The sequence below is a fragment of the Vulpes lagopus genome, chromosome 2 (assembly GCF_018345385.1).
Source record: "Vulpes lagopus strain Blue_001 chromosome 2, ASM1834538v1, whole genome shotgun sequence".
In the NCBI taxonomy this organism is placed as follows: Eukaryota; Metazoa; Chordata; class Mammalia; order Carnivora; family Canidae; genus Vulpes; species Vulpes lagopus.
The window spans coordinates 148,568,688-148,582,694 of record NC_054825.1 but is presented as its reverse complement, the minus strand read 5'-3'; the positions used below and the strand labels follow the sequence as shown (position 1 = coordinate 148,582,694).

Genomic DNA, 14,007 nt, shown 5'->3' with positions numbered 1-14,007 from the left:
AGCAGAGACACAGGCAGAAGGAGAAGCAGGCTCCATGCAGGGAGCCCGATGTGGGACTCGATCCTGGGTCTCCAGGATCACACCCCGGGCTGCAGGCGGCGCTAAACCGCTGTGCCACCAGGGCTGCCCTGTTGAGGGATTTTTATGGCAACTTCATCATGTGGGCTTGATCGTTTATTAACTCAGTCTCCAGCTCCTCTACCTCAGAGGATGAAAGCTGAGGCTGAAAGTTCCAAGCTTCTAATCAGTGCTTGATCTTTCTGGTGACCAGCCCTCCCATCCTGAAGCTATCCAGGAGCCCACCAAAACTCCTCTCACTACAACAAAAGATGCTCCTGTCACCACCACCTCCCCAAGAAATTCCAAGGGATTTAGGAGCTCTGAGGCAGGAACTGTGGGACAGGGACAAATATAGATGCTTCTTAGGATGTCACACTATTTGTGAAATCTTGGGCATAAAACTGGATTGAGAGAATGAAATACAAAGAGTGAAAATCATTCCTGGACCTCACCTTTAAATCTAGGCTTCTTAGCAGGAAGCCTGAGGTCATTGATAACTGACAGACAGATGAAGTGTCTTCCAGGAATATCTCAGCAGGCCACTTGCTGAAACCCTTGGGGAGTTACCAACCGGCTGGGGATGAATTTTCTTTGGCAAGCTTAACGGAGGCAGTGTGTAGATCAGGACTGTCTCAGAAGAAAGATGCTTTGTAAGTGTAGAGTGATCTGGGTCACTATGCCCAAATCGTGACTAGGTGTTTATCTGAAGCAAGAAGGAATGGGATTTGGAAGAAGTTCTGAAACTGCTAGTCTTAAATGAATAATCCCTGTAACAAAGAGAAGAAGGAGGTGCACACTGATCAAGACCCAGATTCTAAGAGTCTGTGATTTTTAAAGAGCGGAATAAATGTGCTTTTATTCAGCCTTAGTTTCTTAGTAGAGCTCCCAATGTGTTTATCCTATAAATCCTTAATTACATATCATTTCGTAATGGAGTTCTGCATAAGCTAACAGTTTTCTTTAGATCTGTGTGTGGTTGTCATGAATATCCCCAGTGATTCATAACACTGCTTGCTTGACCTTTCAGAAATGTGATTTTTTTTCCATGAGCAGCTTTCTTAGACTAGATACTCTTCTTCTTAAGAAGGACCTAGAGAAAAGGAAATTCAGAATGCCTGGGCTACGTTTTTGTGACATAAGCGTTTTATCAGCCCTCAGTACAGATGGGCGATTCCACGTACTCACCTGCCATCTCCTTAGAGCTCTGTGAATCAGGCTGAGCATCAGCCCTTTGTTCCCCAATCACTGGTGGCTCTTCAGGCCAAGGATAGGCTAATTATCTGAACTGCACATTGGAGGAGGAGCCACTTGCAAAGACGAAAACATTTGAGGTTTGGGGAAACCTGAGATGGTTTTTATGCCCACATAACATTTAGTGGAAAATAAAATCCAAATAACCTTCACTCCTTCCTGTTGAAATTGTCAAAATGTTGTTTGTTCTGAATTATTTTATAGTCATGTAGATTTTTCTTTTTAACCAAGCTCCTCACTTTGTTTTGACCTATGACTAGTTTGCATATATTCTTTTTGTAATGTCTACATCAGCTAAGTCATAATTTGTCAGTCACGTATACATATTGAAGTCTCTAACTCCATACAGTTTCATGCAAATTTTTTAAAAATTTTTTTTATGATAGTCACACAGAGAGACAGAGAGAGAGGCAGAGACATAGGCAGAGGGAGAAGCAGGCTCCATGCACCGGGAGCGTGATGTGGGATTCGATTCCGGGTCTTCAGGATCACGCCCTGGGCCAAAGGCAGGCACTAAACCGCTGCGCCACCCCAGGATCCCATTTCATGCAAATTTTAAAATCACTTTTGCTATTAAAAACTTAAGTCAAGGGATGCCTGGATGACTTAGCGGTTAAGTGCCTGCCTTCGGCCCAGGGCGTGAGTCCCGGGATCGAGTCCCACATCAGGCTCCCTGCATGGAGCCTGCTTCTCTCTCTCCTTGTGTCTCTGCCTCTCTCTCTCTCTCTCTCTCTTTCATGAATAAATAAAAACTTTAAGAGTTTCTTTCATGACTAGTTGCTATTAAAAAAAAGAGTTCTCAGGGTACCTAGGTGACTCAGTCAGTTGAGCATCCAACTCCTGGTTTCAGATCAGGTTGTGATCTTGGGGTTGTGGGATGGAGCCCTGCATCAGGCTCCAACTCAGTGTGGAGTCTGCTTGAGATTCTTTCTATTCCTCTCTCTCTGCCCCTCTCCCCCACTTGCTCCCTAGCACATGCTGTCTCTCCTTCTCTCTCTCTCAAGTAAATAAATAAATCTTAAAGAGTATTCTTAATAGGCTTAAATCACTTTGAATTTTGTTTTTTTTATCTATAAAGTAGAAATAATGCCTCTCACAGCTGTGGAAGAGACATGTGATAATAAATAAAACACACTTTGTGGGAGGTAAAGATCTATTATAATCATTGATTTTTACCAAAAGGCAAAGCCACTAAAATATAATTATTTAAATATATAATCACATATTCCCTAAAACTATAGTTATATAGTCACATAACTATGTGCTGTTGCTGTTTCTGCCCAGAAGAAGCAAATGAAAAGTTAGCTTTTGTTAATATACTAATATTTAGCATTCCTCTAAATCCCATAATTATGCTAGAGGCCACAGAACTCTATACCCGGAAGACTGCTTACAGATGGCAAAAAAAAATTCCCTCAGTGGAGAAACTGATTCATTTGTGTAAGAGGAGATACAGATAGAGGAGGAGCACCTTCACTCTTCCCTATCAGCCCTCCACTACTGTGTGCTCCCTTGGAGCCCACAAGTAACCCAACTGAAGGTCACAAAAGGATAGAAATTGATCTGAGTCCTTAAACCATGGGGTTGTATTATGACTGTCATGGTCAACAGGCCCCTTGGTCTAAACAAGACTGGACAAGACATCCAGTCTTTTATCTGTTGGTTCGTCTGCATGTAACAGAAAACACAAATTAACACCAACTTACAAGAGGTTTTTTTTTTATATATATGTATATCCTGCATACAAGAAGTCTGATGGAAGGAGCCTAAGGCAAGGTCGCAACTCCACAGGATTGGTAGATTTGTATTGCCCTGTGCTCCTTGCACCTTTTGTTACACTAGCCTGGGATATGGTTTGTAACCTGAAGGTCACTTCAGTGCCACCATGCTGGAAGTTAGAGCTTCAGCCAACAAATCCTTGTCTAAGTAATAAGGTGAATAAAAGAAGGAATCAAAAAAGTCTTTCCCTTGTTTTTTGTCCCCCCCCCTTTAAGGGAAACCTCAGCAGTACATCTCCACAGCTCATGTTTACATCTCCCAGGCCAGATCTTAGTCAGTTAGCCACGCTTGGCTGCCAGAGAGGCTGGCAAATAGAGGACTGTAGTATGTTGTTGCCTCTGTAATATAGGCATCCTATTAGATAAAAAGCAAAAATGGATACCAGAGAGGCAACCAGCAGTTGCCACACAAGATGTAACTTATCTGGGTCTTTCTCAAGGAAGAGTAGACAGTGAAACCTCTAGTCGAGGAGAATTACAGCTGATGACCTGATTAACTGTCTCCACCCACACTCCCAGTTCAACTGGAAACTGATCACTGATAAATAGTCCGGCTCACCCAGCATAAAACGGAAGGAATAATAGCTAGCATCTGGTGTGCACTTGCTCTTTGCCAAGCAATGCATAACCACTTTATCGGCATTAATTGTTAAGTCACAGAGTAACCTGTGATGTCAGTGCTAATATTATCCCTACACTACATTAAATAATTTGACCGAGATTCCTAGAAAGTCAATTAAGTAGAGACTTGAACTCAGGTCTGTTGTCTCTTAACTACTGCATTATATGACATCACACACAGGAGAGGAGGAAGAGGGGATAAATAAATAATGTCCCACAACTAAAGTGAAAAATGGTAGTTAAAATAAGATCATTTTTTAAATTTTCGTTTATTTTTTAAACATTCACATATTTAGAGAGAGAGCATGAGCATGGGGAGGGAAGGGGCAGAAGGAGAGAAAGAATCTCAAGCAAATTCCCTGCTGAGTGGGGCCTGACTCGGGGCTCAATCCCACAACCCTGAGGTCATGATCTGAGCTGAAATCAAGAGTTAGACATTCAACCAGCTGAGCCACCCAGATGTCCCAAGATTATTTTTTTTTAAGTTTCTATGACTTTCCTTCAAATATTAAATAAGTATGTGTTCAATATTTTACTTAGCTTTTGAATGGGTAAGCTACTAAGATGTTAAGCCTGTCCAAAGGGGAATTCAGGGAACCACGTGCAGTGAGGAATGCTGAAAAGGATTTGCCAACAGACACAAGACCCATCTGTCCACAGGGCAGTGATCAACTACATTCCACCAGACACAGTTCCTTTCTGTTTCTAAGGATAAAGGAATTACCGGCATTATCATCAGTTTTACTTACAGAGCTGTAAAATAACTCTAAGGCACTGAAAGGCAAATATTACCAGCAAGGAAGGGTTATGCCCTGCTGGACAGGGCACTCTTATAACCTTTTCACCCATTTTAAACTCTCATAATTTGCAAAAAAAATTTCCTAACATACCTAAATTACCCTCTCCTGTTGCCAGAGATGCCAGCATTTAGAGAGACATAAAGAATATCACTGAAATTTGGGGCGCCTGGGTGGCTCAGTGGTTGAGCTTCTGCCTTCGGCTCAGGTCGTGATCCCGGGTCCCTGGATCGATCGAGTCCTGCATTGGGCTCCTTGCAGGGAGCCTGCTTCTCCCTCTGCCTGTGTCTCTGCCTCTCTCTGTCTCTCTCTGTGTCTCTCATGAATAAATAAATAAAATCTTTTTAAAAAAATCACTGAAATTCCTTTTACCCACGTACCCTCCATCTCCCTGCTGCCAGAGATTAGGAAGGGCAAAGAATCATCTCTTCTTTTCGAGCTGTCCTAGCGTGTTGGTGACCACTTCCCAAACTAAGATGAAAAATGGAAGCCAAGGCTGCCTATCTCCTTGGGTGAAGTGATTCACAAATACTTCCTGGGTGCCTTCTGTGCACCAGATCGTCTCGAGATGAGCAAAGTAGACATGGCACCTGCTGTCAGAGATTTACAGCCTACAAGGGAAAACTGACCTTCCAGGAGAGAGTAAATAAGCTGTCTAATAGGAAGTACAAAGGTGTAAACCACCCCCCGCCCCCTGCCACACCTACGCAGATAACTCTGAACTGCTTCTATAGACATTATATATATTTTTAGTGCTTACTTTATAATTTGGTCAAGGCATCCTTTCCAAGCCCAGATAGCTGGTCTGCCTCCATGACAGTTATTGAGCATTCTGGAAGATATCAGAGGGGAAATAACTAAGTGCATTAAAGTTGCCAGTGTGGCACTTTGTTTTGTAAACTGGCATCCAAACTACAGGATTTGCAATATTTCCCTCCTAAAAACTTCATATGACTCCTGTCACCTTTAGAGATTCTGCAGTTACAGAGGGGTGTATGCATACTCGCTCAGTACGGGGAGGCTCTTGGACTCCTCAGACTGCCCTTAAGTCATCTGAAAGAGAAACAGAGAAAAAAAAATCCCTTTCTTTGCCCTTCTGTCTCACTTTCCTTCTGCATTGTTCGCCCTTAGTGGTCATTCCGTCTTTCTTACTCTATGTTGTCCTAAATTTTTTTTGCCAACCACTTCTCCTTCGCCAAGGTTTTTTGCGCTCGCATCTCTGGCTGGTTCCTCCCGAGGCCCATTTATTTACTCTTTCTTGGCAGCAGATTTCAGAGGGCCCTGGGTTCTGCACGCTGATAATTAGGCACCAGTGGCCCAGGAGGGGTCTTCTGTAGTGCTCAGCATTCACCTTGATTAAAGGCAGAAGGCAGGTGTGCACTAAGACAGAGAAAGGAAGAAGGGAGAGGGAAGCAACCACAGGTACTTCCTCTGCAAATGCTTCTTAGAGAGGAGCCAAACCATAATGCCACAGTCTCTGATAAGAGTTGTCAACTACCCTGGTTTAAACACACTGTTAAATATAATTGCTTCCTTCCAAGTCCGTTGATCCCTTGTGACATGTCCTTGGATTGGACATGGACCTCCCTAGGACTCAGGTTTCTGATTCATGAAATGATGGAGTCAGAACTGGTAGTTAGCAAAGAACTTTAGCTTAAATATTCTGTTTAAGTAAATGAAAGTCATTGAATTTTTTACTGATGGGGTTTGTATTGCTTTTTCAAACGTTCCGACAGATGTTCAGAATTGCCCATTAAGGAATGGGGTCTGAGAGAAGAGAATAAAAGAAAGATTAATTAGGTGTCCTGCTGTTTGCACGACTGCTTACTGACTTCTTTCTTACATTTAAATTAAAATAATACCTGTACAGGAGAAAGGGGAATCAAACTGTAGATTTGATCAAGGGTTTTTTTTAAAAAATAACCATCTCCATCCCCCCCCCCCATGCCTGCTCACATTACTCAATATATCTGGGGTTTTGTTTTGTTGGGTTTTTTTGGGGGGGGGGGGTTAGTTCTTTAGCTGATTACCATGATAACTTTATGTCATAATACCCATTCCTCTCTTTCCTAAATTATCTACTTTGGAGACAGTGTTGACTCCCAGTATAATGAAGAGGAAATCTCTTCTGGTACAACTCCCAACTTTCTTTAGTAGATAATTTCTAGATTCTCAAAATTGAGACTATTTCACTGAGTCTTTAATGTTTGTAGGTTGCTTCTGAAAATTTCAACCCTCTGGAAAAGCATATTAAGTATAATGACCACATATATGTCTTTCACTGTGGAACCAAGTAGTTTCGTTGGGCCCAAAGAAAAGGAAATGTAATCCTGTATCACTGAACACTTGCTACTGTGAGAAGAATGTTCTGTGTATAAAATACAGACTTATTTCTGTTCAGATTCCCTCCTTTAATGTATATTGTTTCTTTTATCTCTATTATCCTTTCTCTAATATTTCTTCCTCTTGACTGATCCCTTGCATTTTTTCATTTGTGATAATTTAAAAACTTTTGAGGCTTTTTGTTTCTGAAGATGTTTTCTGTTCCATCACACTTTTAAAATTTTACGCTCAGCAAGTCACTTTCCCTCAGAACTTGCTTCATTATCTGCTAATGTCTTATGTTGCTGATAAGAATTCTGGTATTGGTATGATTCTTGTTCATTTGAGGTGTTTTTTTTAACTTTCAAAGTTCAGGGGATCTTTCTCTTTACTTCTCTATGTTAAATTTTGCCATAATGTATGTTGATGTAGATTAACTTTGAAAAAATTCCAGTATAATGTACAGTGTTATATTAGTTTTAGGTGTATAATATAATGATTCAACAATTCTGTATATTAGTCAGTGCTCATCATGATAAGTGTACTCTTCACCCCTATCATCTATTTCATCCATCCCACCACTTGCCTCCCCTCTAAAAAAAAACCCATCAGTTTGTTCTGTATAGTTAAGAGTCTTTTTTTTTTTTTTTGGTTTGTCTCTTTTTTCTTTGTTCATTTGTATTTTTTCTTAAATTTACATATGAGTAAAATCATTTGGTATTTGTCTTTGACTGATTGACTTATTTCACTTGTTATTTATATCCTCTAAATCTGTCCATATTGTTGCATATGTCAGATTTAATTCTTTTTATGGCTGGGTAAGATTCCATTTTCTTTCTTTCTTTCTTTCTTTCTTTCTTTCTTTCTTTCTTTCTTCTCTCTCTCTCTCTCTCTCTCTCTCTCTCTCTCTCTTCCATTATAGATGGAAGATAGATAAATACACACACACACACACATACCATCTCTTCATCTTTTGATGGACACTTGGGTTGCTTCCATGTTTTGGCTATTGTAAGTAATGCTGCAGTAAATGTAGGGGTGCATATCTCTTTTTGAATTAGTGTTTTCATATTTGGGTAAATACCCAGTAGCATGATCCCTGGATTATAGGGTAGATCTATTTTTAATTTTTTGAGGAGCCTCCATACTGTTTTTCACAGTGACTGTACCAGTTTACATTCCCACTACCACTGCATGGGGATTTCTTTTTCTCTACATCCTCACCAACACTTGTTGTTTCTTGTGTTGTTGATTTTAGCTATTCTGACAGGTATAAAATGATATATCATTGTGGTTTTGATTAATATTTCTCTGATGATGAGTGATGTTGAGCATCTCTTCGCATGTCTGTTGGCCATCTGGATGTCTTCTTTGGAGAAATGTATGTTCAAGTCTTCTGCCCATGCCTTAGTTTTAATTGGATTATTCGATTTTTTGGTGTTGAGTTGTGTAAGTTCTTTATATATTTTAGATATATATGCCCTGAGTTCTTTCATGTTGGAAATGTGAATAGCGCTTTCTCTGGATTCAGTCTTCTTTTGGTCATAATTTTTTTTCTTCTAGATTTTGTAGAAATTTCTTAACATGCATATGACTCAAAAGGACTCTAATGCCAGCCTGATTCTCTTTCACATTTAAGGTGATCTGTTTTTCTTCCTGAGTGCTCAAGGAATTCATTCTTTTCTCTTTATTTTTTTAAATTTTTTTTAGATTTTATTTATTTATCCATGAGACACAGAGAAAGAGAGAGAGAGAGAGAGAGAGAGAGAGAGAGAGAGAGGCAGAGACAGAAGCGGGCTCCATGCAGGGAGCCCAACGTGGGACTCCATCCTGGGTCTCCAGGATCACTCCTTGAGCCAAAGGCAGTGCTAAGCCCCTGAGCCACCTGGGCTGCCCACATTCTTCTTTAACCCAAGATCTTGAACAGGATGTATTTCCATGTTACTATTACTGTATGGAATTCCTGTGACCACTGTGTATCTTTCTGTGAACAGAATTGATTTTTATTGGGGGGGATTTTCTTTTATTTTTTCAGTGGGTTTTTTTTGCATTCTATTTTCCTATACATCTGAGACATAATTTCCTTTACTGCTGTTTTGATCTGTCTTCCATGCCTACTAACTTCTTTCTAATTGCAGAAATCAGTTTGCCTTATTACTCTGCATTCATTATGGCTATCTCAAACTTCTCTATTAATAGGATAACTTTAAACTTACTATTATAAAGTATTTCATGCATACAAAAGGGGGTGTGAGTATAAATGCAAGATATGAAGAATACTAACCAAATGAGCACATATATCCCCTAAAACCCAGTGGAAGAACCAGACCAGTCTAAAATTCCTATTTGCCTCTCCCTGATTTCATCTCTTCCTTGTGCTCTCAAAAGCTACCAACATCTTAAGTTTTAACATTAAAAAGTTTAAAAATATAATTTAGTATATCCTAGTCAATACAGTCTACCTTTGAAAACATTTGACCTTTTTTAATAAAAGAAATCATGCTATATATTCTTCAGCAGCCTGATTTTCCCCCCTAAAATTCTGTTTGTGAAATTAATTTATGTTAACATATGTACCTCTGGTTCTTTCTCACTGTTGAATAGTATCCCTACAATGGACGTGCCACTATTTATTCATTCATTTCCCTGTCAATAGTTATTTCTGGCTTATTGTAAATTTGTATCTTATAATTCCCAATATTATTATAAAAAATTTAGTATAGCTTATCTTGTATATGTGTTCAAATATTCCTCTAGAATGTGTATTTCTAGGCGGTGGTTATTTCTGAGTTACAGAAGGAGCACCTCTTCAACTTTATGGATGCCAAATGGTTATAAATAATTTGAATTCAATATATTTTCTTCCCACCTATTAGCTATGTATTACTCCATAATTATGTTGCTTTACTTCTTGATTTGTTTCTTTGCACCTAAAGTCTCTCATTTAAGCTCAGTTTTATTGTCTTATCATCTTATCTTTAAACTCTTGCTCAATTTCATCTATATTCTCTTTGATTGATATATTTCTCTGTACTTTCTCATTTAATTTGATCCTTGAAATGACACTGAAGGGATTGGTGCCATTATTACCCTAATTTTATAGATGAATAAAAAGACTTCCAAGAAATTACATGTTTTGGCCACAGTCTTACAGCTCCTAGGTGGAGAATTCAACACTAGCACCCAAATCTTTCACCTCTGAAACACTTGCTCTTCCCACCTCTTTGAGACAGAATATAATTAAATACTCTGTTGTGTAGTGTGGCTTCTAAGCCTAATTCAGCTTCCATACTGAACAATGCATTTTCAACACATGTAACTCAATGAAAAACCTCCTAAGTAGGGCAAGAATCGCAGCGTACCAAGTGAAATTATTACCCTGATCTACCTGGGAAGTTACAATGACACTAAAAGGATGAATTCTGCTGCCAACACCTAAAGTGTGTGCATGTGTGTTCATGTGCATGTGTGCACACAGCTTTAGCAACTAATAGAAGCAACAGAACTCTTGATAGGTTTTTGAAATCCAGTATAATTACAAGGAAACAGAAGCAAACAGCATGATGTGCGTTTGCTTGTACCTTGATAGTGTCTGGAAGAAGAGACTCCCTCTTTCCTGAATTCTTAGAGAAGGACCAGGTCACACAGGCAAAATCTGTACAGCAGTGAACATGGAATATGATGGCACCTTCCTCTGGCTTAGCAGTCTTTTCCAGCACTTGGAGACATGTATTGAGGCTCATTTTTTCCTGGAAAAGATAGTTCTACTGAGTTTTGGTTTTGGAAGAATGGTATATGAGGTGACAGCCTAGCACAGTATTATCTGTACCAAGAATGCTGTAAAATAAAAGTGAAGGGAAGGCAAACAACATTGACTCAGAGACTAGAGTGTGTCTAATGTCCAGAATTAGCTCTTCTCATGGCTTAGCAATTATTGCTGGAGTTTATGTCCTGTTTACAGACATCTGCATCAAAGAATTGTAATCAAACTTAAGGTTATCAAATAAACTCCTTTCATTGTTTCCCAAAGGTTGATCTGCAGGAGATAAATAACTGTTCAGTGAGAAAAAGAACTGCAAAGTAACCAAATAAGTTTGCATGTCTTTGATTTAACCAAGACAAATAGTTTTCTTTTCTGCAAAATTCTTCAAAGCAATTAATATGCTAATGGACCCTGAATTTGTAAAAGAGGGATATGTATTATAGAGAAGTTCCAAAATTACTTGATCATGAAGCTCTTGTGTTCGTGGACTCCAGGAATATATTTTGGGGAAATTTGGCTTTCTTCTAATCATAAAATGTTAGAACTCGAAAGAGCCTGAGAACAACTCTCCAGTTTTAAACTTTAATTTTGCAAGGAAGGAGACCAAAATTTATAGGGTTTAAGTGACTTCCCCAGGGTCGCACAACTCTTTGGTAGTAAAGGGAGAACCAGAATTCATATCTTCAGATTCCTGATCTAGTGTTCTTTGAATCTAACTCACAGTAAATTAAGTCACATGATGCAGTGACTTAGAGCTAGGACTGTTTGCCCACTTCCATAAATGTGGTATTTCCTTCTTTAGCAGTGAAAATAATGAGGCTCAGAATTCTTTCCTGTGAATCCCAAATTGCCCTTCTGACAGCTCATACAATCCTCTCTCCAAAGCCTTGTTATATCTCTGATGTTTCTGAGGGATCAGTACCCTACGATTATTTTCTGTAAACTCTCCATATTGAGTAATATCATGCTCACTTGGATATCCTTTCATATTGTCCCACCAACAAAACTTAGAAAAGCTCCCCTCCCAACATTCTAGTCCAAGTTAATGAGGCAGCTTTATTTACTGACATGTGGACAGTCTCATACTCCACAAACAGAATTTAGAAAGGGCTCAAAATCTGGAAGTGGAGTCCCTTTGTGGCAGGCAATAGAGCAATGTGTATCAGAAACCTTTAAAATTTGCATACTCTTTAAATTTGAAGGAAGCAATGTGAAGTATGCTTCCGCATTTAACTGCATTATTTGTCAATACATTGTCATAATGAAAAATTTAATATAACCCGAATGTCCAATAGCATGGTGTTGATTAAATGGATCAGAGTATTTTTATAAAATACAGTATAGCCAGTAGAACTTGTGTTGTAGAAAATTCTACAGAGTGATATTTAAAACAGAACTTTCTAACAGCTCTGTCAGGATGGAGATATTGATGCCTTTTGTCCTCATCAGGAGCTAGGCAGGATGTAGTGTGGTCTGAGCTCCCAGCTCCACTATCTCAAGCTGTCAAATAAAATATTATACATTTTTTTTTAAGATTTTATTTATTTATTCATGAGAGACAGAGAGAGAGAGGCAGAGACACAGGCAGAGGTAGAAGCAGGCTCCTTCTGGGGAGCCTGATGCAGGACTGAGTCCCAGGACCCCAGGAGCATAACCTGAGCCAAAGGCAGATGCTGAACCATTGAGCCACCAGATGCCCCTGTTACACATTTTTATAAACAGAGATATATTTGCATGTCTGCTAAGGAATATACTTCGTCTACATCTGGATAGAGCAGTACAAATGATCTCTATTTTCATGTTTTTGCTCATCTGCATTTCCCTTTTCTAGTGAATAGTATTCTTTAGTAAAAATAATAGGCAATAAAATAACTTTAACACTTATATAGCCATTAATATGCTTTATCTTGTTTTATCTTCAAGCAAGCCTATGTAGCAGGCACTACTATTATTCTTTTTGTTATGTAGATGCTATTTTTAAAATCCATATTTGAAGCTATTAAGATTGGACAAGCTGATGCAGGCAGAAAGGAAAAGGTGGAAATGAGACATATCCAGAAGGAAGAAATAAGAAAACATAGTTACTAATTGTCTGTGGGAAGCAACTATGCCCCCAGGATACTGAGGATTATCATATTCGTGACCAAAACAGAACCGAGGAAATACAAGATTATATAGAAGTTTTTAGAAAGTCTAGAGGAACGGTTAGTTTTCAAGAAGCTGGGGCAGGCTCTTTACTTATTGATAATGAAGTGACAAAGCATGTTGGTGGATATGTCTATTGATGGTGGAGCTCAGGTGAGAACCTAAGGATGTAGTTTGGGTGTTTATCCACAATGGAGCCACAGTAGAGCTGTGCAAATGAGTGGATCCTCACACAAGAGAATGTGCAGAGAAGAGCAGGGCACCAAAAGCTTTAACCTTTGGGCTTTGTCTCCACAAGGGAGAATGCCATGAGTCCCCTGAACTGGACTTCCATGTGTGGAACAATGATACAACAGAATTCCAAGAGTCTTTAGGCTTAACCATTAACAACAGTGGATAAAGGTTGACAGTGCATGACATGTTCAGACACTTTTTTCATTGTTTTTCCTTAGATCAGAAATTATTTTATTTCTTTTTTAAAAAGTATAAGTAGAAAAGACATTTAATAAGCCTATGGGGCATGTGTTGGTGAACAACAGCCTAGAAGGAAGGACTCAAGGTGAAAGGTACCCTAGCTCTGTGAAAAGGTGATCAGAAATGGAAAAAATACAACTGACTCATGACAAATGCATAGCATGCTGCATTTATGATGAAGAAAGGGGTCAAGTTATGAAAATACAAAATGGAAGGTCTCTGTGTATAAATACAGTGAGCACAGATCTAAGAGTCTCAGGAAGCCACAACTGGAAAATGAGTATACTGTATATTTTTATGCTGGTGCATTCAAGATGTTTATTAGGAAATACATTTTTCAGGCAGTAGAAAGACATAAATGTAATAATGCAATTTCTTTGTCATATTTGGCATTAAGAAGAAATATATTAGAAATATAATAAACACATATCTCTTCAAGTTCCCAGTTTTAAGGGAATTGAAAGTGATTAAATAGAATGCAGAGGACATCAAGGAAAAATGAGTACATAACTATAAAATATGCTTCTAAAGAAAGGTTAATGAACATGCTATTATTTATTTCTTGAATCAGAAGACCACAGGATAATTTAATGAGGATCAGGATCATTAATTTGTGCAAGATTATTGTACAGTGCTTTTTGGCATCTTTATTCCAGGTAGAATGATGGGAAATAAACTGAAATCATTAATTAAAAATAATTCCCCCAAAAGCACATGCACATATATATACACACATGCCCACACAATACACATTCACACACCCATGTGCACACACACATGTGAGTGTTCATGTAGA

At 38.8% G+C, this 14,007-nt stretch overlaps 1 protein-coding gene across 1 annotated transcript in view; it reads left to right on the top strand.

The window, feature by feature from the left end:
• LOC121480158 (histone-arginine methyltransferase CARM1-like) overlaps positions 1-14,007 on the top strand; it is a 243,266-nt gene that overhangs the window by 190,992 nt on the left and 38,267 nt on the right. The window lies entirely within an intron of this gene.